Source organism: Canis aureus, chromosome 32 (assembly GCF_053574225.1).
Source record: "Canis aureus isolate CA01 chromosome 32, VMU_Caureus_v.1.0, whole genome shotgun sequence".
NCBI classification, from domain to species: Eukaryota; Metazoa; Chordata; class Mammalia; order Carnivora; family Canidae; genus Canis; species Canis aureus.
Window position 1 is genome coordinate 9,677,430 of NC_135642.1, and position 25,574 is coordinate 9,703,003.

A 25,574-nucleotide genomic window follows, 5' to 3' on the forward strand; every position below is an offset into this window, starting at 1 on the left:
GGCAACCTCTGAGTCTCTGCTTCTTTTAAGGCCAGCTTGTTCGGAGGAGGATTCTAGAGCAGAATGGTTTAGAATAGCCTGCTGTTATGTGTGTGTGTGTGTGTGTGTGTGTGTGTGCGTGTGTGTGTGTGTGTTATGAGTGTGCTGTTTTGCTTTATCACTCTGAGTCCACTGTTCTTATTTTCATGCTTATTCCTGTTTGTCCCATTAACTCTGTTTCTTCTAGTCCAGGCATTTGTACTTATTGATCCTATTGTTCTGTTTTTGAGCTCTTGGTTTTTCTCAGTATTTGGCAATTCTTGATTGTATGTCCATCTTTGAGACTGTGACTTCCTGTGAAACAATGTCTGCTTGAGTCTAAGAACTACTAAGGAGAAGGATGAGAGAGTCTGCTGATAAGCTATTCTGGCCATTTCTCGCTGAGTTTGAGAAAGAGTGGCACATGCTTTCTGGTGTTGTACCTGAGCAGCTAGTCTTCTGGGTACAGATGATTTGCATTTCTTCCAGCCATTGCCCACACCCTAGGTGTGGCCATGTCTCTCTGATCCAAGCTCACAAGTCCCTCCCACTACTTGAAGAAAGAAATCCCCATCATAGCTGCTTAGTCCAGACTGTGACACTGTCAATTCACCTGGCTGCCCTTGCTGAGGTATCCCAAGCAGCTTTCCCATTTTTTCTTACAGGCTCACATCTATCAACAAATCCTATCTGTTTGTTATCCTCTGGGATTCCTAAGAGATTTCTCTTTGTGTATTGCCTTTTCTTATTTTTAAACATGTAGTTGATTTATTTGTTTAAATGTCAATATCTCCCATTTAAAAAAATATTTTATTTATTCATTCATGAGAAACACAGAGAGAGAGGCAGAGACATAGGCAGAGGGAGAATCAGGCTCCCTGCGGGGACCCCGGGATCATGACCTGAGGGGAAGGCAGATGCTCAACCACTGAGCCACTCAGACAACCCAATATCAGCCATTTTTTAGAGATTTTTATGTGGAAGGGGACATCGTAGCTCAGGATTAGCTTCCTATAATGATGAGGAAGGTATCTGTTAAGGATGCAAACAGAGATATTTGTAGGTGTAAATGTATGTATTCATCTGAGGATGGGGCAGGGAGCTCTGAGCTGGAGATTTCCCTGCTTAGATGAGGGAGCCAGCAGCACATAGTATTAAAGCTGTGAGGTTAGATGAATCACTTAAGAAAAGAATGTAGCTAGAAAAAAAGAGAGCCTTGAAGTGAGAGAGCACGGAAGCATTAAAAACTAAGATATATATTGATACATATTGACTAACATCACCATTTTGTTCCATGATATCATGTGAAGCAGTAATGTAAACAGGAGAGTTCTTGAATTAGGGATACCTAGAAAAAGGTGACTGTCCCACTAAATAATTTTATTACCTCTGTCTGTTAGAGCTTTTGGCTATTGTTTGGGGACCACATATCTGAAGTCCTGCTATCTACTGGCACAATGACAACAATGAACATTGGAGACATGAGAGGTTCATTTTCCTTAGAATCAGCCAATAACGAATCCTAACCTGCTGGCAATATTTCTGTGGTTCCTTTGCTCCATTAACCACTAGTGTTTCCTAGGCTAAACATCTTAGAGAGAAACTGCCTGAGAAAGAAAAATAGACATTTGCCTGCACCACATTTGGGAAAGGGTTTTGTGCTCACCCATGATTTTAAATACCAAAGTTATTCGTGCTCCAGGCAACCTGAACTCCTTTTCCCACCAGCTTCAAACATGCTCCGTCTCACTTTTATATGGTTTACCTATTCAAAAAAACTGCTTACCATGGCAACCCTTGTCTGCATGACAGACAGTTATAATTTGCTTGGAAAAACTGTAACAAAGTGTCATTTTTTATACTCTTTATACCAAAATATTTTCTTTTTCAGTGATATCCAGTGACTTTATTGTGGTCACATGGCCCTTGCCAAAAGATCATTTATAGGTAGAAAACATTATTAAAGAAACTCATACGTGCCCAATAGCGACGGTTGGTATTGGGGCTGTTAACAGCCTCTCAAAAATAGGGAAATAATTTACTTTCTGACTATCTACCTCTTTGGTGCTACAGATGCAGTATTCAATTAACACTTGCCTGAACCAAGAAGTTCTCCATTTTATAAAAATATGCTTTGGATTGAAGTGCTGTGAGGTGTGAGGAGAACAGACAGAGAACCAAAAATTAATGCAACCCAGTCTGGACCCTTTTCTGTCCCCCTGGATATGTGTTCCATTCAGAAAAATTCAAAGGTATTTCCAAAACTCCTGCTGTAGCATTGCGTGGTTGGTGCTAACAATAGCAGTCAAGGGATTTTGTGTGTTCATGAACAATTATTCGCATGAATACATTCACAGATTCACTGAATTGCCTGCCAAAAGGCAGTGACTGTCGGACAATACTGCCATATTTTAAATTCAAATATTGGTATCTCTGTGATATTTATTTCTGTGGCACAAACATGTTTGGATCAATATGCTCTTTGTCACTTGATTTGTAATTCAAGCACCCCAAAAGCAGTAACAATTGCAACTTTACAAAACAATTGTTCACTATTCTCCAAATCAGATTATTAATCTACACTTGGCATTCAGTGAGTGCTAAATGTATTATGTAAATGAGCTGAGTGCTCCTGGCCCAGAGCATGAATGGGATTTATTTTAGGCTCCAGAGAAATCTGGCCATGAGCAAGTGATGGAAGAATATAGGACCCAGAGGATTAATCATTCTCACAATTTATGATAGATGCTTCTTTCAGATGCCCATCTTCAGCTTCACACCTCTGTATAAAAGCGATTGGGGAAACCACCTCCCAAAGAGAGGATGGAAAAGCAAGCTTTTTGATACCTTCTATCTTTTATGTATTGGTAATATTTGAGATTCTCTTTGTTGTCATTTTTTTTAAAGCTCCAGTCATTTTAGTAACTTTGAAGACTGATGTAAATTAAGATGATTCTTAGTATATATTAGGCATCACGCAACAATTTTGTTACTTGTACGTTTTGACAAAACTTTAAATTGGTACAGAGGCAAATGTTGGGTGGCCTTTCTAAACATGTTTGCTAGGCAAAAATACCCATAAGCTTACTTTATGGAAATTTTGTTTCATCCTGTGTCCCAGAACAAAAATGGATTGAGTGTGGATTTGAGAACTAGGAAGTTCGGATCACTTTGCCACACATATAAAGGGATATATTTCTGAAAACACTAGAAGAGTAGTTGAGATCTAAATGCTTTGAAATCCAAACACATCAGGAATAATGTTTCCACTGCTTACAAGATAGGTCCAATTCAGAACCCATGAGCAAACATGAGTTTTGCTGGATTTAAAAAATGGTAAATAGTACTAGATAAGTCAGTGAATACTGTAGACAAAGAAGTAGGGTCAATGTCCAGGCTGGTGCACTCTTATTTAAGAAGGACTGTGAAAAAAAAAAAAAAAACGGAATAAAACCAGGGGCCACGGCTGCATAAAGCCAAAAACACAAAGGACGGGGCTTGTAAGAACACAGGGCAGACTCAGGATGAACTAAATCAATAATAGACCATATGTCTGAAGAACTGCTGTGGCAATTAAAACCTGTTTGAGGCAGGACAGGACCCAAGAAGGTAGTTATAATTAATGAGGGAAACAAGGTAATGAATTAAGTTATAATAGATGAGATGGAGGAATTACAGAGCCAGATTCCATTTTGCAGAAAGAGCTTAGTGAGAGTTGTTAATTGGCCTGTGTCTTCAGGCGCTAGTCTTAACAAAAGTGAAAGTTCATACTTTACCAAGTTGCCTCAGACTTGATTATTCTTGCATGGGGTGTAGAGAAATGGAGTCAAAATCAAATAGCATTTTGAACGCACACGGTATCTTTCTGTTAGGGTTTCCAAGCTATGCTGCTGTGCCAATGTTTAAAAAGAGTAAATAACTATGTTGAATATTGCTGACAGGTCAAATATGATAAGGACAGATTGTGTTCTACTGCATCTGGCATCCTGCTTAAAAGTCGTTTTTATTGGGACACCTGGGTGGCTCAGTGGTTGTGCATCTGCCTTCAGCTCAGGCTGTGATCCCAGGGTCCTAGGATCGAGTCCTACATCTGGCTCCCCACAGGGAACCTGCTTCTCCCTCTGTCTGTGTCTCTGCCTCTCTCTGTGTGTCTCTCATGAATAGATAAATACAGTCTTATTTAAAGAGTAATTTTTATTGAGGAGCGATGCCAAACTGAATGATAATGACAGGAGAACAAATATGAGGAGGTGGAGAAGTCAACAAGAGTAGTTTGCTGTGAAGAGGAGCAGAAAAATGGTGTGATCAATGGGACAAGATAAGGGGTTCCATGGAGGTTTGTCTACATGGTTTTGGGGTGAGCAATATAGAGCAGGTTGAAAGCAACAGAGTATGGTCCTTTTCGGAGGGAGAGAAGATGCTGACTCAGCTGAGAGGAATCAGACTGAGTTGGTGAATGATGATGAATCCACACTTGCAGAAGGGCTTCTCTTGAAAGGAAGATAAACTTGCTTAGCTGTATTAGGGGAAAAAAGATTTGTAAATGTTTGCAGATTTGGTGGTGGGTAGATAAGCAAGTGCTACTTTACCTTTGTTAAAGCAAGAAGTGAAGCTCATTGTGAGTCAAATGTTGATGCAGAACATTTGAAAAGAGAAGAAATTATGAAATCGCCCTCATGGAAAGAAGGCATGAAGCTTATTATACAAAAGTTTTAACTGGACCATATTGAGAACCTATTTGATATTTGAGATAATAAAGTGAGGGGTTCCTGGGTGGCTTAGTCAGTTAAGCATCTGCCTTTGGCTCAGGTCACGCATGATTCTGGGGTCCTGGGGTCTTGGGATCAAGTCTCGTGTTGGGCTCTCTGCCCAATGGGGAGCCTGCTTCTCCCTTTCCTTCTGCCCCTCCTCTTGCTTGTGCGCTCTCTCGCGCTTGCTCTGAAATAGATAAACAATCTTTTTTAATAAAATTAAAAAGACATGGCTTTGAGGCCATTATTTTAAGAAAGCCATTGAGAGCCATAAAATTCTCCAGTTTCTGAAAATTCAACTTTCGCAGATTTTTAAAAAATCAATCACAATTCACACAGATTAAAGCTAAGTGATAAATTCAGTTTGGAAATGAGACTTCATTTACTCAAATTTCAGAGTCTGGAAGATTTCGTTTCTGTAATTTTATTCATTTGTATTTTCAGCAAAGAATTTCCTTGTACTAATAATGTCACGTGAGTGTAGAAATCATTCAAGTTAAGACAACAAACTAATATTACTATTTGTGTAACTTTTTAAAATGCTTCCACTTCCAATTCAACAATTAAATACTTGGTGTTTTCTCTGGTGCAAAGCACCATGAGGTACATAAAATAGGAAAGGCAGAATTGCTGGCTCTCCAGTGGTTTATCAGTTATTAAGTTTAATTTACAATGTCTCTAATAAATAAAATATAAGTATGTTTTACTCATTTTATAAACAAGGAGACAAAGGATTTTAAAGTAGAAATACATGGTTTGTGGAAGAGATTGTGACTCTCAAATGATCACAATCAGATTTCAGTCTATTTGCAGAGCTAATATAAAATGCCAGCTCTGAAGACTACCTACGTTCAGTAATTTAGAAACACAAACAAAAGCATCATTACTAACATCTTATTACTATTCCTAGTACTGCCACTGCTATGTATTACTACACCAAAACTGCTGCTACTACTGTTTCAGAGTAACATTTTCACCATGGACCTTGCAAGTCCTCCACTAAGTCCAAGTGCCCCCAACAGATATGGAGGAATTCAAAATCAAGTGTATTGATCCTAAAAAATATTTCCAAAATGATATAAGGGAACCAAAAGTCACATGGAAACCATAGAATGTTGCATTGTATTGCACATATAAAAAATCATGACCACTCTTAAGAAAGTTTTGAGTTTTTGTCTTTCCTTCTTTTCCTCTCAAAATCATTTTCTCTTTTATTTGTTTTTAAAATAAGAAAATTTAGAGACCATTTCTAACCATGAAATGTTGCTTGAGAAGCTACAGTCCAAACAGGTCTGAAGATCTGAGTTCTTTGAGGATGTTGCCTTCCTTTCTTCCCCAGTTTTATTGAGGTGTCATTGATATACCAAAAACTGCACAAAATTAATGTCTACAATTTTGATGCATTTGGACATATACATACACTTGTGATAGCATCATCACAATCAAGGTAAACATATCCATCACCTACAAAGGTCTCCTTGTCTCTCCTGTGTGAATTTTTTTTTTTATAAGAATACTTAACAGATCTACCCTCTTCATTTTAGTTCATGGTGCCATATTGTTAACCACAGGTGCTGTATTTGTACAGATCTCCATAATCTTCTATAACATTGTGGAGGCCGAGAAAAATTAAGGCCATCCCACTGAAAGTTTAGCATTAGCACAAGTACAGCCATCTTAGGTCCCTGTGAATAAGAGCTGAACTTTACGGGAAAAACTGCAGAATGTCCTCAATGTCCTCGGCAGGTAATCCCATATCAGAAAGACAACAGAGCCCACACCCGTGGCAGAAAGTCCCATCTTAGAATGAGAACAGAGCTCAATGCCCTTGAAAGCCCCATATCAGAATGTAAACAGAACTTGAGAAATCCCTCCACCCCTTCTGAAGATGCCCTAGACCAGCCCATAAAAAACCCAGCTGTAACCCACTTCGGGGTCCGAGTCCCTGCTCCGCTGTGTGGGGTATACTTGGACCCAAGCTCGAGCTTGCAAATAAACCCTCGTGCGCTTGCATCGGTGTCGGCTCCTTGGTGGCTTCTCGGATTCGCGATCTTGGGCACAACAAACATTATACCCACTAAGTACAGACTCTGATTTCCCTCTCCCCACATCATTCTATTTTCTGCTTCTGTAGGTCCCGCGATTTTAGGTATCTCATATAAGTGGACTCGTGCACTACTTTCCTTCTGTGACTGGCTTATTTTGCTCAGCATAATGTCTTCCAGGTCCATTCCTGCTGTTGCAAATGGCAGGATTTCCTTTTTCTTTTTTAAAAATTTTATTTATTTATTCATGAGAGACACAGAGGGAGAGAGGCAGAGACACAGGCAGAGGGAGAAGCAGGCTCCATGCAGGGAGCCCGAGGTGGGACTCGATCCGGGTCTCCAGGATCACGCCCGGGGCTGAAGGCAGGTGCTAAGCCGCTGAAGCACCCAGGGATCCCTATTTCCCTTTTCATTAAGGCTGAGCAATAATATTTCATTGTGTGCACATACCACATCTTTAAAAACTGTTCATCTGTTGATGGATATTTGTATTGTTTCTATATTCTTGGCTATTTTGAATAATACTGAAAGGAACTTGGGAGTATAAATATCTGTTCAAGATCCTGATTTCATTTTTTTTATATATATCCTAAAGTGGGATTTGCTGGATCTGTGGCTGATAGTTTTATTTTTAATTTTTTGTAAAACCTTATACGGGGTATCCCTGGGTGGCTCAGCGGTTTGGCGCCTGCCTTTGGCTCAGGGTGCGATCCTGGAGACCTGGGATCGAGTCCCACGTCAGGCTCCCGGTGCATGGAGCCTGCTTCTCCCTCTGCCTAAGTCTCTGCCTCTCCCTCTCTCTCTGTGTGTATCATAAATAAATAAATAAATAAATAAATAAATAAATAAATAAATAAATAAACAAACAAACAAACAAACAAACACATCTTAAAAAAAAAAAAAGAAAAACCTTATACTATTTTCCACAGAGGCCACACCATCTTGTATTCACCAATCACATCCAAGGGTTCCAATTTCTCCATATCCTTGCCAATACTTTCTTTTGTTATTGTTCCTTTATGTGAAGGAAAACTTTAAGAATTAGGACTTATTAGATAGGAAACACAGTGGTCTTCTGGATTTATTTGGTTATGATAGGAGAAGAAAGTTTATAAGCATTCTTCAGCCAAAAGTGTTGTTATAAATTTCTATCTTATTTTAAAGCTGAAGGATTTAAGCTAGAAAGAATAAAACTAGCTTAAGAGAGGATAGTGAGTTTAATACATTTATCCACTGACAATGAAAGGTGATGTCAACATTTGCTCAGTTAGCACAGAAATACCAAGTTCATTGCAAATGGGCTTTTTGGGGGAGGAAAAAAAATCACACCGCAGGACTACATTTAAGAAAAGTATACAATTATGGCTAAATACTAGTTATTCATTGTTTTGTATTATATATTGTAAGGATAGGAATGATGCTAATTCTATGATTGTTTTTGTTTGATTTTAGATTCTAGCCATCAGAGCTACAGTTTACAGGTCTTTCAATTTTCTACTTTTTTTTTTTTTTTAGGGAAGGCCCAATTTTTAAAATTTAAATTCAATTAATTAACATAGAGTGTATTATTAGTTTCAGAGGGAGAGGTCAGTGATTCATTAGCCTTATATAATATCCAGTGCTCATTATATCATAGGCTCTCCTTAATGTCCATCACCCAGTTACTTTGTGCCCCCCTCTCCTCCAGCAACATTCAGTTTGCTTCCTACAATTAAGCATCCCTATGGTTTGTCTCCCTCTCTGATTTCATCATGTTTTATTTTTCCCTCCCTTCCCCTATGATCCTGTTTTATTTCTTAGATTCCACTGAATTTTCTACATTTTAAAAGAAACACATTTCAGGATTTTTCATTGATTCATCGAAGAGTCTCTAATTTCAAAAGTGTTACATCTCTTTTCAGTACATTCATCTAGGGAAAATTCCTTACCATTACTTTTCCAAACTGATATTGCATAAAACAAATGATTAATTTAAATAAATGGACCTGTTTTTAGCCACTCAATTCAGCACTGTTACGTAAGTAATAGCATATTGCAAGCTGATTGATGAGGTTTCAAAACAATTAATGAGCTATGGGATCCCACTGGGCCTTAAGAAAAATATTCCTTTTCAATAAATACATTTGGTAATATAAAAACAGAATTAAGAGAAAATTAACCACATCTTCCTTATATGGCATGGAAAATTCAACCATAGTGGGTATCTAATACATGAGTTACAAGTAGCTATAGTTTAAAACTCAGTAGGTAAGAATTGGGGGAATTAAGTTTGTTTGTTTGTTTCCTTTTTCCTATTGAGATTCAGATAGCTCACAGTGAGGCTCAGGAGCTACCATTTAGAAGGTGGGTCCTTCCAAACTAATAGAGAGGATGTTTAACACATTCTCAGGGAAACTGCTAATCACTACTACCACTGATGTGGTCAGGAATGGCTTGTTGGCACTTGATACTGACATCTGCTTGAAAGATAATGATAGTATTTTAAATTAAGGGCACAATCATAAATGCTTTATTAATATTTATTGAATGGTTCTAAGATGTAGTCATATCCTTTAATAACTTTTTATAATGCATATTATAAAAAGCATTGGTAACATATTCTCTATAAACGATGCCATAATAAGCTCCTGGAATGTTGCTATAGCACAGCTGTTGTTAATTAAAACAATGTATGCACCTGCTTCATCTATTAATTTTGATTATTAGTATAGAAAGTGTTTTTAAATGACCAATATAACTTTAAAAATAATCATTATTTGGGTGAACCTTCAGCTACACTGACTTTTCTTCACTCTCACAAACACCTGTAGCTTTTACATCTTAAAAACAAAATAAAAGTGAAAAGTAGGTCACCAAATGTTTGGAGGTGTTCCTAAGTTAATAATGGATGCACATTAGTGGATTTTAGCTCTGTGTTTGCTTTATCTCCTTCCTGAAAATAGCTCAGAAGGACTCACAAATTATTTTATTCTCATCATTTTGGTCTTCATCTGCTTTTCTAAAGTCCACAAAATGCTAAAAAATTGCACACTCAAATATGTTTTCTTTCTTTCCTTTTTTTTTTAAATTTCCTTAAGTTATCTCTAGGTCCAGCATGGGGCTTGAACTCATGACTCTGAGATCAAGAGTCACATGCTCTACTGATCAAGAGTCACATGCTCTACTGCTCTAACTAGGGGCCTTAACATTTTCCTGATCTCACAGAATATTATGCCGTTTTAACGTATATCTTCTCCCAAAAGACTATCCCCTTGATCAATCTAAAATGGAAGTAGCAAATAAATAAATAAAAATAAATAAATAAATAAATAAATAAATAAATAAATAAATAAATTGGAAGTAGCAGTAATAGGACAATTAAGGTGCTATCCCTTGTCCATACAATGCCATCTATTTTTTGGAAACTATCACATAATAAATGATGAAGTCTGTAGAAGGAAAAGCTTTTTTTGTGTGGAAATTTCAACTATGATCTTACAAAACTCCTCCCTTCCTCATTCATTCCCATCATTACAGTCATTGTAATGTTATCAGTGGCTTAAAAGCATAACAAGAACTGAATGACACAGCATGATATAGCATGGAAAAGAGAAATTTTTCTAATAAAGTCATTAAAAATAATTGTTAATTAGTAAATATATTAGTTTGCTTGGATTACCATAATAAATTACCATAGATTGGATGAGTTAAATAATAGAAATTATCTTCTCATAGTCCTAGAGGCTGGGAAGTCCAAGAAAAAGTCACTGACAAATTTAGTTAGGTCTTTTTTTTTTTTTTTCTTTTGACAGAAACAGAGAGAAAGAGAGTACACAAGAGCACACAAAGCAGTGTGAAGTAACAGAGGGAGAAGCAGGTTCCTCACTGAGCGAGATGTTGGGCTCAGGGCTTAATCCCAGAACCCTGGGATCATGACCTGAGCAGAAGGCAGACGCTTAAATGACTGAGCCACCCAGACTCAAGTTTAGTTTCTGATAAGAGCTCTCTTTCTGGCTTGCAGATAACCACTTTGTCCTTAACATCATGGAAAGAGTAAGTTCTCCAGTGTTTCTTCTTATAAGGACACTAACACTATCCAATTAGGGGTACCACCCTTATGACTTCATTTAACTTAATTACCTCTGAAACGTCCTTTCTCCAAATGAAATACTTTAGGAATTAGGGCTTCAATGTATGAATATGGAGGCGAGAAGGCACACAATTCAGTCCATAGCAGTAAGGTTGTAATACAGAAGCAAATAAGGCACATGAATATTTTCTGACTCCAAGCATTTTCACATGGAATTTTTTACTTCAAAGGGATTTTAAAAGTTCATATTCTGAAAAATGAACACAATATTTTCCTAAATTCTATGAGCAATAAATCTCAAATTCAGCAAAAATTACACCCTGTTGATAACCGAGCTCACATGTCATCACAGACAGATTTAGGTGGTGAGACTACAATGGTGAACAAGACAGGTTCCTGTCCTGTTTCATGAAGCTTACATCCTAGAGTGATGAGATGGTAAATTAACATATAATCACATCAATTAAAGAACATCTGATAGTGATAACTGGTATGAAGAAAAGATGATACTGTAATGGAGACAATGCCATGGGGATACTGCAGATGGTGTGGTTTAGGACATCAGGAGGTCATAACGTGACAAAGAGGAGACCATGTGAAGAGCATCTCAAGCACAAATAATAGCAAATAAATTTTTAAAAATGAGAGGTTGCTTTCATTTATTATTGCATTAAAATAATTATTCACAAATAAGAAAACCTACATCAAACACCAACACACTTGTGTATAGAATCAGCAATTCAGAAATTTCTCCTGATTGTCACTAATAATCCTAAAAATAAATTATTATTTGAAAGAATTTTAATTAAGCTGTTCTTTCTTGCCCACCACTGCATCTTGTAGTTGGACCAAGAAAAGAATTAGTTCCTCTCTGCAATGTACCTGGATTGACACGCATGTAATCAGTATACCCAGTATAGATATCTATAACTACAGAAATTTGGGGACTGTTTGAAAAAGGGTTTAAGGCACAGATTTATTAAAACAGAGACTATCCATATTCTACAATTTGCCTCCCTCTACACAAACATGAGCCTCAGCTCTTGACTCAATCTCACACATTTCTCCTGTTGGAAGTCTTCATTAATGTTTGGCCATTCTCATTTAAATGTTTCGCTTAAAATGTCTAGTAGGGAAATTAAATTTCAGGATGGGTTTGTGACAGCAAGTAGGAAATAGAAAACCTTAATAATCAAATCTGGACTTGATTTGTAAGTTAAAACGACTGAATCTTGCATTCCCTTTGGTAAGTGCCTGAGGAGAGCAGAAATCTTGAAAAGGCTCTCCAGATGCCCTGGGCTAAGAACAACCAGGTGATTATGAGTTACACATGTTTCACATTTGCTAATAAAAAGGTGAAAATCACCCTAGTTGGCATTATTCTTATTTGAGGCATTTAAAGCACCAATGAAGGATTAAAATTAAGCCATGAGTAAATAAAAAAGACAAGAATTAGAAGCATGCCCTACGTTAATGGGAGTATACTTACACATTATAGTGCAAAGAGATACAAAATATTCAGTACCTTCACTGGCAGTCCCATTAGGAAATATATGGCCATTTTAATTAAATGGCCAGGTCAGGGGTGCCTGACTGACTCAGTTGGTGGAACATGTGACTCTTGATCTCAGGGTTGTGGGTTTGTGCCCCATGTAGAGATTACTTAAAAATAAAATCTTTTAAAAAGTGGTTAAAAAGTAGCCAGGTCAATATTAGAGCAAAGGAATCCAACTTGTTTGCCTCTCAAAGACAACATAAAATAAGGACAAATTTGTTATTCCTTACCCTTCATTATATATGTTCTCAGATATCTTCCCGCTCAAGCTCTGTGAGTCTTCAGAATCCTTATAAAATAGACAAAGCAAAGGCTAGACTACCATCCTCCTTCAAGTAGGACTGCTAATTCAGAAAGACAAAAAGTTCCTGCACAGGTACTCTTTCTAGAACTATATTTCCCAAATTAAAACCTTATAATCATGATTTCAGAACAGCATGGCTGAGACAGCTTTCTCTACCATCTCCCAAAGGAAAATGTTCTTGCATGTTATCATTCTCCCCAGTAAGTATTTCAGATAAAATTACCTTCTCATACATTTACTTCATAACAGGAGTCTGGAGTAGGGAATATATCAAATAGTGAGTTGGAGTATTGACATCCAAAGTTGAAATTCACTCGAAAATATAAATCTAGGTGAAATGTATTTAAACTTTTAAGTATTATTTTGAGATGGAGAGAATCACTTTCTATTTCTTAACCCATGACAGTAATTTTCATCTTGAAATTGCTGTCAAACAATTTTTCATAAACTCTCATTTCCTACAAAATGAAATTACAACTCATTAGCACCACTTGGTAATTTTGCCACACAAAACTTTCTAGATTCATCTACCCTTAAACCCCAATGGCCTTTTCCCTTTTCTCATCTCTCAGTATGGTGCTACTTGAATTTTTCCAACCACATGTTTTCATACCAATATATCTTTACTCGTGTTGCCTCCCTTGCCTATAATGTTCTTTCTTTTCTCTGTCTTATTCTCCTAAGTGCTTCTCTAAAATTTAAACATTCTTTGTCTTCTAGAACCAGATAAGATGTTTCCTCTTTGATTCTCCTAATAAGAAGTAGCCATTTCTATCATATACCTTTATTACAGCACAGTGTGATTTATGCAAGAGTTATTTGTGCATGCTTTCCTCCTCCCTTGATAAACTACATATTCATCTGTGTAACCTCATAGAGGCAATGACACTACACTATACCCGTCATGAAGTAGGGAGCTGATATTCATTGAATTGAACTGGCTTGGACAATGTTAACAATTTCTTTTGGCATCTAGCTTGACCATAAAAGCAATGGTTACCACACAGAAGAGACTCAATAGTACTGTTCAGGGAAAGGAAATGTAGACAACAACCATTCATACTTTTTATAAGTAATCACAAATCTTGTGCTGGAGAATCAAACTAGGGCAGGTTGAGCTTGGGGTGCCTGAAAATAAGTTCTGAAGACAGAGTATGACCACAATTAAAAGGCTCCGTCTAGAGTAAGCAAGACTCAGTCATCAATCAACCACTACACTTTCTTGTCAATTAATGAAACCTGATGGCAACAACACTTGGTTACATTTGTGAAGGGAGAATTGATTTTGATTGACTCAGACTCTCTGCTGTGTCACAAACGTAGTTGGATAACTAATTGAATGACTAGCCTCTCATTGGAAAGCTCTGGACCTTTCACCTAAGCTACATCATTAGTCAAGTGCCCATATTGAGAAGAGAATCTTGCTCTGAATTGATAGAACTGTAGCTATGTTATGATGCAGCATAGTCTAGTAAAAGAACACTAGTCAAAAAAGTAAGAAGTTGGGTTCTAATCCTAGGTCAGCCCAGATTAATTTGGGACCCCTAAGAGCAGGTTAATAAACTTTGTCTCAGACACATTACTCCTTGGATTTTGATTCAGCTACTTACTAGCTCTCAGACCTCCCACAGAAGTAATTTAGTTCTATGAGGCTCACTGTCTTCATTTGTAGGATAGGGATAATGAAAGTCCTTTAGGAATCAAGGTTTAATTGAGATGCTATCAGGAAAAAGTATGCCATAGTGCCCAGGATAAAGGCCCTGAAGGTTGATCTAAATAAATGTTCAGTAAATATTTATTTCCACTATTACCTACCTTAATCTTTCAGCTTCTTCATCCATTCATGTAAGATTATCCTATCTCTCTCAGTGAACAAGACTGAACAAATGGGACTTTCACTAGATAACTGCCTCTTCTTTAGATGATTCCTTAAATATAATTAGGTTAAAAACTCACAGTCACTGGCAAGAAAGGACCAGGCATTGACCTGGTCATTTAGGCAGAGAAGCAAGTTATTGGAGCACAATGACCCAAAAGTGGTTCTCAGCAAGCTTATATAGTAGGAAGATTAGGAACAGTTTACATAGTGAAGGATTTAAGTGACAATTTACCTTACTTTACCAGATCCTGGAGAATCCACATCTGTTAAGATTGCATCAAGCTAAGCAAGCTAAAATGGTTCATGTAATGCAGTGAGTAATGAACAGACCTTTCCTTACACCAAAGAAACCTACTCATTGATCACTTCATCCAAAAAGTGGGAATCACTGCTTAAGAGATACTTTGCCCCAGGGACTGTTACAATGATTACTATACATTTTGCAAATACATTTAAAAGTGTTTACAAGCAAACTCTCCAGATTTATATTTTAAAGACTTAGATTCAGTGTGAAGTTTCCCAGTGACTTCCAAATTCCCACATGTGGCTGACATTTGTTAAATAAACCCCATTACAGAGAAAAGAAATTACTGTACCAAATTCATAACTGAAAGTTCATCTGCAACTCTACTCTGCCAATTAATATATCTACACTAAGCTTCCCTGATTACAAACCAGATAATTTTACACAACAGGGGAGCTTTGATTCATAAATTCATTTTCCAAGGCTGACAGTAAGTTCTTGATGAATCTATTCTGGGGGAAGACATAGGCTACAAAAAGGAACCCTGTGAAAGTTTGTAGTTTTAGCAAAGACATTTGCTAAATTCATGCAATTGAATGAATTCATTCAATTCTCTACATTCTTCTATTCACAAAACACGCGATTTAACTAACGTATGCTATTTTCAGTAATTGTATACTGTGGAAGAATATCACTCTTTATCCAGTGTGTCAAGTCTCTTAATCACTACTTGAGTTAGTTTCTGTATTTACATACTTTGGGAAAAAATTCTTTGGAGGGGAACTGAAACTAACAACCACTGGTTCCATTATGAATTTACGGCTTAATCAACAATAGCATAGCTATTTAAATTAGCCTCCTGTGGATGATTAGACAATGTAGCCGATGAACCAGTGTGGAGCACCTGTGTAATATGGGCACTAAAAGCCATGGAGAGGTTCACTCCCAATTAACAAATGAACCAACAAACCAATCACAATCTCATTAGTACTTTGGATGACTGATTTCTCCTTATTGTCAGTGATTAGTTTCCCTTTGGAACAGCTAGTCCTATTTCTCATTGTGGAGAGTGATTGGACAGGAAAGACAACTAGATTAGTCCATTTCCCCATGTCCATGCATTGCTGGTAAGGGGAAAAAAAATCATTTCAAGGAGCCAATGTGCTCTTGCATTGTTTTTCAAACTAAAATCTGTCACCCATTAGTGAGTTGTGAAACCTATTTAATGGGTACTGTAGTCTGAATTCATATGTTTAGATCCTAACCCCCAAAGGTGATAGTATTAGGAGGGTGGAACCCTTATGAATGGGATTAGTGCCTTATAAAAAGGCTCTAGAGAGATTCCTAGCCCCTTCTACCAGGTGAAGACACAGTGGAAAAATCCCAACTACGAACAGGAAGAGGGCCTTCACTCAACCATGCTGAGGCCTTGATTTGAACTTTTCAGCTTGGAGGACTGTGAGAAATGAATTTCTGTTGTTTATAGACTACCTAGTGTGTGGTATTTTGTTGTAACAGTTCAAATAGACTAAGACAGTGGGTCATGACAAGCAACTAACATGCATGTCTGCCTGTGAGTTGCAGTAAAAAAAAAAAAAATTGAAAGAGTTATTTACATGTTGGATTAAATTAGTATTAAGGGTGATATTTTTTGGCCAGGTAAATTTCCATCATGACAGTTTATTATAAGATAATTCGGAATTGATAGGTCATCTGCTATCCTCTTCTATCGTAAAGAAAAAAAAAAAAAAGATACCCACTTGTAACAGCTCCTGAAATGATTAGTTACCTTCTGAGGCAGTCTGATCCTGGTTATTCAACCAGCCCTTTTCACTGGCACCTAATATTCAGCATGTTCCTAAATACAAAATGGATGATGTAATTTCCTACTTGCAAAACAAAACAAAACAAAACAAAACAAAACAAAAAAACAAAGGGTAAGTAGATGAAGAATCTAGTTTTTGTGAGACAAAAACTTTTTACAATTTTGGGTGTTCTCTTTAAGGAAAAAAAGATCAAACTACAAATAACAAAAGTAGGTTTGAAAGGAAATATTTATATAGAATAAAGAAATTATAACAAGTGCCTAGGACTGTAGAGTTTTTGATCTCTTTCTTTTGAGATCTGTGGACAATTTACCAGAAATGCTTATGTTGAAATGTTTCTTGATTATAAATGGGTTTCTCTCCTTCTGGAACACTCTATAATCTCCAGCAATTCTCAAGACTCATAAGGACACTGAAGCTCAAATCTTCATGCACTTCATGTTAAATAGTTCTCTGACATAATAAATAAAGAAATAAATGTCAGGGAGCATACCAGCGACTCAAAGACAGGCAACTTATAGATGGGGCTATGATACAACTCAGTGCTTATGGTAAGACTTTGGATGTTCATACAGTGGGATGGGACTTGGCTCTGCCACTCACTAACCTGCAAGTTACTTAAACTCTGTATACCTCAGTTTCTTCATTTGGAAAATTGGGGTATTAATATTATCTGCCTTCACAAGCTATAAATGGGACTATGCATGTAAAACTTCTAAAACAATGCTGGACACATAGCATTACTCAATGAATGTTTATGATTGTTTTATAGCAACATTTAGTAGTGATCAGAGATAAGATCATTTGCATTCCAGGCCCAATTCAATTATTTCTGTCTTTTTTTTTTTTCCTGTATGGCAAAATATTAACTACTTCCTGGGGGGGAGGGAATATGTGAAGGAAATATTTAAGCTGCTTGGAAGAAAGGTGTGTGTGTGTGTGGTGTGTGTGTGTGTGTGTATGTATGTGTATGTGTGTGTGTGTCACTGAATGTAGTGGGTGAACATTGGTAAAAAAATAACAATACTGACAATCACTAAAGAGAGCATATTAATAAAATGAACATCTCTTACACTGCAACTAAATGACCAGTTACATAATTTTCATGTATATTAAAACTGCACTCACTGGGAAGAAGTAGAATGGCACAGGACAGTAAGGCACTCTAAACAGTAAATAGCCTATAGTAAGTAGTCCTTAGAATAAAAGTTTAAAAAAAATAATCAGTTTTAATCCATGCAAGGAAATGAGTGATAGCATTACTTGTAATAACCATATTGATTACCTGTAAACAAATTAACACTTTTTTTCAAGTCCTTGATCAAATTCCCTAAATAGGATAAATGCCTTTCCCTTGAAACATATTTTCAGTGATGACTTTGCTTAGAAAATATTTTTTGATAGATGAAGCAAAGGTAAATCTCTCAAGCCATTTCAAGACCATGAGACCCTGCAAATAATAATAGCAAAAATGATAATTCCACTTTATTTAATACAAGATTAAAAAATATAAACATTCAACACATCAAATCCAACTACTGCAGTGGCACTCAATCTCTGCTTGGAAACACGGTTATGTAGAGTCTTCACACATTTGTACATTTTCTAATGTTAGTACCAACATAAGGATTTCTAGCACTCTAGTATTCTGTGAAAATAAGAGAGAAAGAGAGATTGAGAGAGAGGGAGAGTGAGAAAAAGAGAGACAGGAGAGAAGAGAGACTTTATATTCCGGATGGAAAGAAAAAGTCTACCTCCATTTATTCCAGTTCTTCAACTTTATGTTTTTCTTGCTCTGTTAGTCAACAATAACTCTTTAGTCCTTCTGGTGAATTAAAAAAGTATCTAAATTAAAATGTGAAAGTATATATCCTTCATATTTGATTTATGGATAAAATATATACTCACATAAAAATTGAAAAACACTTTTTATGACTATTAGCCAACACTGAAATTAACAGTTAATTTTTTGATATATTTCTCTAAGACATTTTTTACAGTCTCTTCAATAAATGGTGCTGGGAAAATTGGACATCCACATGCAGAAGAATGAAACTAGACCACTCTCTTGCACCAGACACAAAGATAAACTCAAAATGGAGGAAAGATCTTAATGTGAGACAAGATTCCATCAAAATCCTAAGGAGAACACAGGCAACACCCTTTTTGAACTTGGCCACAGTAACTTCTTGCAAGATTCATCCATGAAGGCAAGAGAAACAAGAGCAAAAATGAACTACTGGGACTTCATCAAGATAAGAAGCTTTTGCAAAGCAAAAGATACCATCAACAAAACTCAAAGACAACCTACAGAATGGGAGAAGATATTTGCAAATGACATATCAGATAAAGGGCTAGTATCCAAGATCTATAAAGAACTTACTAAACTCAACAGCAAAGAAACAATCCAATCATGAAATGGGCAAAAGACATGAACAGAAATCTCACAGAGGAAGACATAGACATGGCCAACATGCAACATGTTATTTTGTATGTTGACAAATTGAACAACAATAAAAAATAAATTTATATAAAAAAAGACATTCTTTTCCTAAACTATGTAACAAACAATTAAAATGTCTACAGGGTAAATATGGTTAACTAAATTCAAATATTCCATTAGAGACTCCTCCCTACAGAAAGCAATATGAAGCTCATCTTTGCAAATCCTTACCAACTCCTCTTGGATCCAGAAAGCCCCCATAAGCAATATCTACAATGATGAATGCCAAGCTCAATAGAAAGAGATTATGGAAGGCTTTCCTCCCAGGATTCTGTTCCTCTAACTGGATCTCATTCTAAAAAATCCATGTACAAGGAAGAAAACCTATATTCTAATTGCAATGTCTGTTGTAAATGATGCTTGAAATTAGTATTCTTAGAATGTCTGTAAGGTGCTTTTTATATTTCCAATGATAAACAGAGAACTAGCAAACTATGGACTCGCCCCCACTTTATGGCAGAGTGGTCTATAGTCATGTCTACTAATTCTGGTCCTAGGGTATTTCACGTCATTTTAGCTGGCTTTCCACCCATTAGACTTGGATTTACTCCTGTGAAAGGCCTTTTCAATGAAATCCCTCTTTACTGCCTAAGTAATTGATTAATTGAAGGCAATGCTTGCACTCAGAGGTTGATGGTAAAAGAGAAGAGAAATCGAAGTACAATGTATGTGTGCATCCCATTTTGGTAAAGCATGACTTCTGGGTATGAAACAGTTCAACAGCAAATCCCCTATTGCTGCCTCTGGGCAGGGGAGACTAACTTGAAGCCACACAGAAAATAAACAGCATCTTTAATGTGGCACTGAGGCTCAAATTTACCTTTCCCCAGCCAACATTTACACAAACATATGGTAACCTATCAACATTTATACTGTAAGTTTCTTGTGCATAGTCCTTGTACTTCATTTAACCCTATTCCTTGAGCCTCACAAAATTGCTAGCACAGATTTGATTTGTGTGGATAGAAGGCATGAGGAATGGGAGACAAAGCTATTATTTATTTATTTACCTGCTTACTTATTTTTACTGAAAGAAGTCCATCATTTAACTGTGGCTAGCCACATCTCTGTGGAGACAGAAAATCACCATTATGCAATCTCCTTTAATTTTGGAAGAATTATGTGGCAATAAAATCACATAAATTTAAAGCAGTAGATAGCTATTACCCCAGGAGGAAGGGCAAAGAATCTTTTGTGACCCAAAGATCACTTGAGGAGGAAAGAGGAATATTTGCATAAGACCCAAGAAAACTTTTGTGAGGGAAGTTTATCTGACTTACTTGCTTTCATGGTTCAAATTCAATAATGGACTGAAATATTCACAAAGGTTTTATTTCACAAAAGAGGTCCCAGATTATTCTCTCCTTTGAGAGATGGTAAGGTAATGACTGGAGGAGCCAAAGCATTTAGGAATTATCATCCTTCTCTTAAACTAAGAATGGATGGACACGGAACACATTCTGGGAGTAAGAGAAATTTAGGAAGACAACATATGCAGTATTTATGGGTATTTAATTTATTATTATTATTACTATTCTTTTAGCAAGCTTAAAAGGTGATTGGAGCCAGGTGTGGATGAGGAGGAACTGTAGCTGATGTTTAAAGGCAAATGAGACACTCACAGTGTAAAAAAAACTCTTCCTATTGTGACTCAAAGCAAACCTGAGAAAATTTGGTGTAAACAGATTAAAATGGGACAGCCTAACAGATCCAAATATTAAATGGCATATGTCCCCAATTTCCTTTATGTTTATATTCTAATGGGCAAACATGAGCTACAAATAAAATTAACCATGAACTCTAATATTCTTTTGGTTTGATAAGACTTCAATTGGCATTTTTATTTTTATATTAATTAACTGGCCAAAGAGATAATGATTAAAGAGAACTTATTTGTAAGCAATTTTATTATTGCTTTAAATTACAATAGTATTCATGGAAAGACATAATCTTTATCAGTTTGTGATTCACACCCCTTTTCTAGAGTTGACTGAATTATCTTTAGATTGTCCCTTGTATTTTCCCAAAAAAAAAAAAGAGCTGTCTTGATTTACTTCATACCAGTACAATTTATTACTTTCTTTTCTTTCATCCTTTAGTACCCCAAGTTTCAAATTCTTCACCAAGTGAGATGTCATTTAAATTAAGAGAGCTCTCAACTTCCTTTCCCAAAGCTATAATAATGATACCTGCTTTCAGTTTAGGAATAAAGGAAGGTTTTAGAATTAATCTATGACTATTTTGTCCTTGTCTTAGAATATGAAATCTTTGACAGCCATGGCTATTGCAAGGTTTGAATTAAATACAGAATCTTAATATAAGAATGTTTAAATGCTATTTAGATTTTAATTACATGTAGAGAATGAATATTGTAAGAAAATCTTTGAGAAATGTAAGACCTGGAAATTTCCTTTAAGGAGATTTTGTTCTTTTTTTAAATTTTTGATTTGTTAAGCAAGTACTCTTTAGCAACTTACATAGAGTTCTACAGGTAATTATAAAGTCACATAAAATTTTTAAAAATTATAAAATAATAAACATTATTCAAAATAAAAGGAATTGAGTAGTTATGATTGCTTGGGACAAGCCAAAGAAACAAGGGGAAGTGGTATTCTAAATAGAAATGAAAGCCAAAATATTACTTTTTTGATATTATTTATAAGATATGAATGAAAATAATTATTTAAAGAGACAACAAACTAGGTGATCTCCTACCTGACTTACTAAATTTAGTGGATAATAAAGTTACATAGTAATTGAAATTAATATGTAGCTAACAGCATTCTGCTGCCTGTGATTTGAGATTATGCCGAATATCAATGATTTACTGAAAAGAAACTTAGCAAGTACTTAAAGTTTCACTTCATTATGTTTACTAATCTTGTGTGAACTTGGACTCCCTTATTATCAGGGTTTATGATAATGCAGTATAGGATCAAACCTGGATCTGCCTTCTCCAATCTCATTTGAACTCATAATCTCTCCTCACATCTGTGGGGTGTCTAGATGATCATATAGACACTCATTTTAATAAAGAAGTTCAATTAAAATATTTATTAGCAAGGACCCCATGGGAGAAGGCACATTGTGGAAAGACTTGGCTGAGAGGGGTAAAGAAATTAAGCCAAACTCATTAGCCCTAAAAACTAACACAATATTCTGCAAAACCATCAGAAATCAGCATGAACAGAGACTTAGTAGACAATGCCACATGTTGGGTCAATTTTCTAAATACTCAGAGCATTTGTATCAGGAATTTTGCTACACATATGCTTAGATCGTACATGTTACTGATACAACATACCAATATATTTTCAAGTGCCTAAAATAAGGGTGGCATTAGTTCAGCATTAAACTTGGTAACAATAGCTTTGTAATTTATCCTATTTTGGGAAAATCAAATGCATATAAAAGAGTTAGAAAATGGCATAAAGCAATAATGTCCTTTACCCTATTACAGTTTAGTAGGAGGCAGTATGGTTTAGTAGTCTGAATTAAAATCCCAACTTCACCAAATACTAATTGTTTGACCTTGGGATAACAGTTCATAAGCCTCAATTTCCCTTATCTATAAAATGACTTTAATAATGGTATTTAAGAATAAAATTTGGAATACAATATTAAGTATTTAGTAAATTACTTAGCTTAAACTTTCAACAAAAATATTTGATCATAATAATGTTAATAACAAACCTAAATAGACTTCTTTTGCTACAAACACATAGCAAACGATATAGATGAAATATATTGAAGAGAAGCAGACTTCTGCTTCTGTTTCAGATGTAATAGGTCAATCTTTTTGTCCATAACAATTAGAAAAGTTGACAATATCACAGAAAAAAATTAAGCATAAGAGAACTATGGAAGCAATAAAAACTAGAAGGAGGAAATTTTCAGAAAGGGATCAAAAGTAAGGTGAGCTAATAGCTGACTTTTTCCATATTGTGTACTGATTCTAGGTATAGGCTAGAGTTTGAGAACCAGGGTGTGGTCTAACTATAAAGCCACTGATAGTAAAGAGACTATAGTAACAAAATTAGAGAGATCTCTGGATCCTTAAACAAAAGGTCATTTCCTTTTACACAAGGTATTTTTTAAATTCTGAGGTTCAAAGGAAGACAAAAGAGCAAAACTGAAATCTGTGGAAAGAGTAAAATATCCTCCGGTTTCATGGGACCTAGAAAAAAAAAGACATATCAGGAGAATGAGACCAAATTTATTTTTTTAAGATTTTATTTATTTATTCATGAGAGACATAGGGAGAGAGAGAGAGGCAGAGACACAGGCAGAGGGAGAAGGAGGCTTCATGCTGGGAGCCCAATGTGGGACTCGATCCCAGGTCTCCAGGATCAGGCCCTGGGCTGAAGGTGGTGCTAAACCGCTGAGACACCCCCGCCCCGGCTGCCCGAGACCCAATTTAAAAAAGAAGAAGAAAGAAAGAAAGCAAATAAGAGGCAAAATCCTAGGAGTTGTGAATTAATCCTAAATTTAAATATATACACAAGTACTTTCCCCTTACGAATACATCAATGTTGAGGGTACATGGAGACTCAGAATATAGGCCAGGAGCTGGCAGATGGTTTCTGCTGAGATATAGAAAAAACAACTGATACTTTGACATTTGTGGGCTAGAATGATAAAATTGGAGACTCAAGGGCATCAAACACAAGGTTTGTTTCCTTCTCAAGAGCAAATTTTGAAATTCTATGAAGTGTGAGACTAAAAAGCTAAGGTTAAACCTCTGTTGGATAGATGTAATTCCTGTAGTTTTTCAGAATTGAAGAGACAAAGATTCATTAGACTCTCACTTGAAATCCCTTGTGTCCATGCTCTAGGAATCAAGATGACCCAGGCATGGATTTAGTTTTACTGAAATTGAAACTCACCCTCAACACAACCTAATCCCTGACTGTGCTGAACTGATAAGCCTTCCAACTCTACCATACCCTACATTCTATATTCTTGATGGAGGAAACATTTAATCCTTTCTGGTGGAAAAAAAAAATCATCTAGAGGATGTATAGATTTTAAATATACAATGTTTGGCATATAATAAAATCATAGAAAAGCAGAGCTATAAATGATTTGAAGTAGTTGAGACATACTTTAAAATAACCTCCATTAATATGTCTATAAAATGGGTTAAAAATAAAAGTAAGTAAGAAGATGAGAAATAAATATAAACTTATATGAAAGAATCAAATAGGTATTCTGGAAGTGAAAATACAATATCTGAAGGAATACAATAAAATATTTAGTAGATTAGACACAAGTGAAGACAGAATTGATGAACTGGAAGACAAACCAATGGAAAATACTGAAGTTGAAGTATAAAAAGGAGTAAGGATGCAAGGGAAAAAAAAGAGAGAAGAGAAGAGAAGAGAAGAGAAGAGAAGAGAAGAGAAGAGAAGAGAAGAGAAGAGAAGAGAAGAGAAGAGAAAATAAAAGATGGATGAATCAAAAGGAAAATATAGAATATGGTCAAAGTTGCTACTACATGTGAACATGGAGCTCCAAAAAAGACAGAATAGAGAAAATGGGGCAAAGGCAATATATAAAGAGAAAAGGCAAAGAATTTTCCAGACTTGTGGGAGGTATTAATTTACAGATGCATGAAATCTAACCAAGCAGAATAATACCAAAAAACTGTATATCTAGGCATATCACAATATAATTGCCAACCATCTAAGACAATACTCAAAGGACAGCAGAGGAAGGAAGACATTAGAAAAAATCAGATTGTCAGCTGATTTCTTAACAGAAATAATATATGCCAGAAGACAATAGAAAGAAATCTTTAAAGTGCTAAAAAAATAATCACCAACCTAAAGTTCTATATCAAACAAAAATGTTTTCAACAGTGAGTATAAAATAAAGATGTAAACAAGCAAAGGAAAACTAAAGCAGTTGGTTTGCAAAAGGCCCATGAGAATATAACCTAAAAGAGTTCTTCAAGCCAAAGAAGAATGATCCCAAATGTAAGCAGTGAAATGTAGTATGGAATTGTTAGAATAGTCCAAGTAGGACATCACAACTTCCATCCTTGCCACATAGCAATGAGCTACCACCACTCTATCCCAGTGTCAGTGGAGACACCATGTAGTGAAAGTCCTAGACATCTACCTTTATCACCACAGTGATGAGGGCCTCTCCTCAATCCCTGCTGGGCTGATGTCAGAGAAAGTCAAATGGGGAATTAGGACCTTCACCACTGCCCAGTGCTAATGAGGCCACCTACTTCATGATATGAATGAAGGTCACTGGGGAATAATAAGGAGGTTCTCTTACCCTTCTGAGCCATGGAAGCCAATAGAGGCATTGTAAGGAGTAAAAATTCTCACCCTTATCCAGGAATAATAAAAAGCCTTCACCTTGGGTAA

The 25,574-nt window shown here is 36.1% G+C and overlaps 1 protein-coding gene across 15 annotated transcripts in view; it reads right to left on the bottom strand.

The window, feature by feature from the left end:
• The window catches only part of LOC144302962 (uncharacterized), a 776,799-nt gene that overhangs the window by 318,333 nt on the left and 432,892 nt on the right, over positions 1-25,574 (bottom strand). Inside the window, exons 6-9 of one of the 15 annotated variants that reach the window (XR_013369982.1) lie at positions 17,977-18,141; positions 17,005-17,144; positions 16,655-16,723; positions 14,363-14,670 (exon numbers count right to left, since the gene is read on the bottom strand). The exons of the other annotated variants lie outside the window; for them this stretch is intronic. The gene's annotated coding sequence lies outside the window, so the exon portion shown is untranslated. Of the gene's footprint in view, positions 1-14,362; positions 14,671-16,654; positions 16,724-17,004; positions 17,145-17,976; positions 18,142-25,574 lie in introns of those variants that run through there. 15 annotated transcript variants of the gene reach the window in all.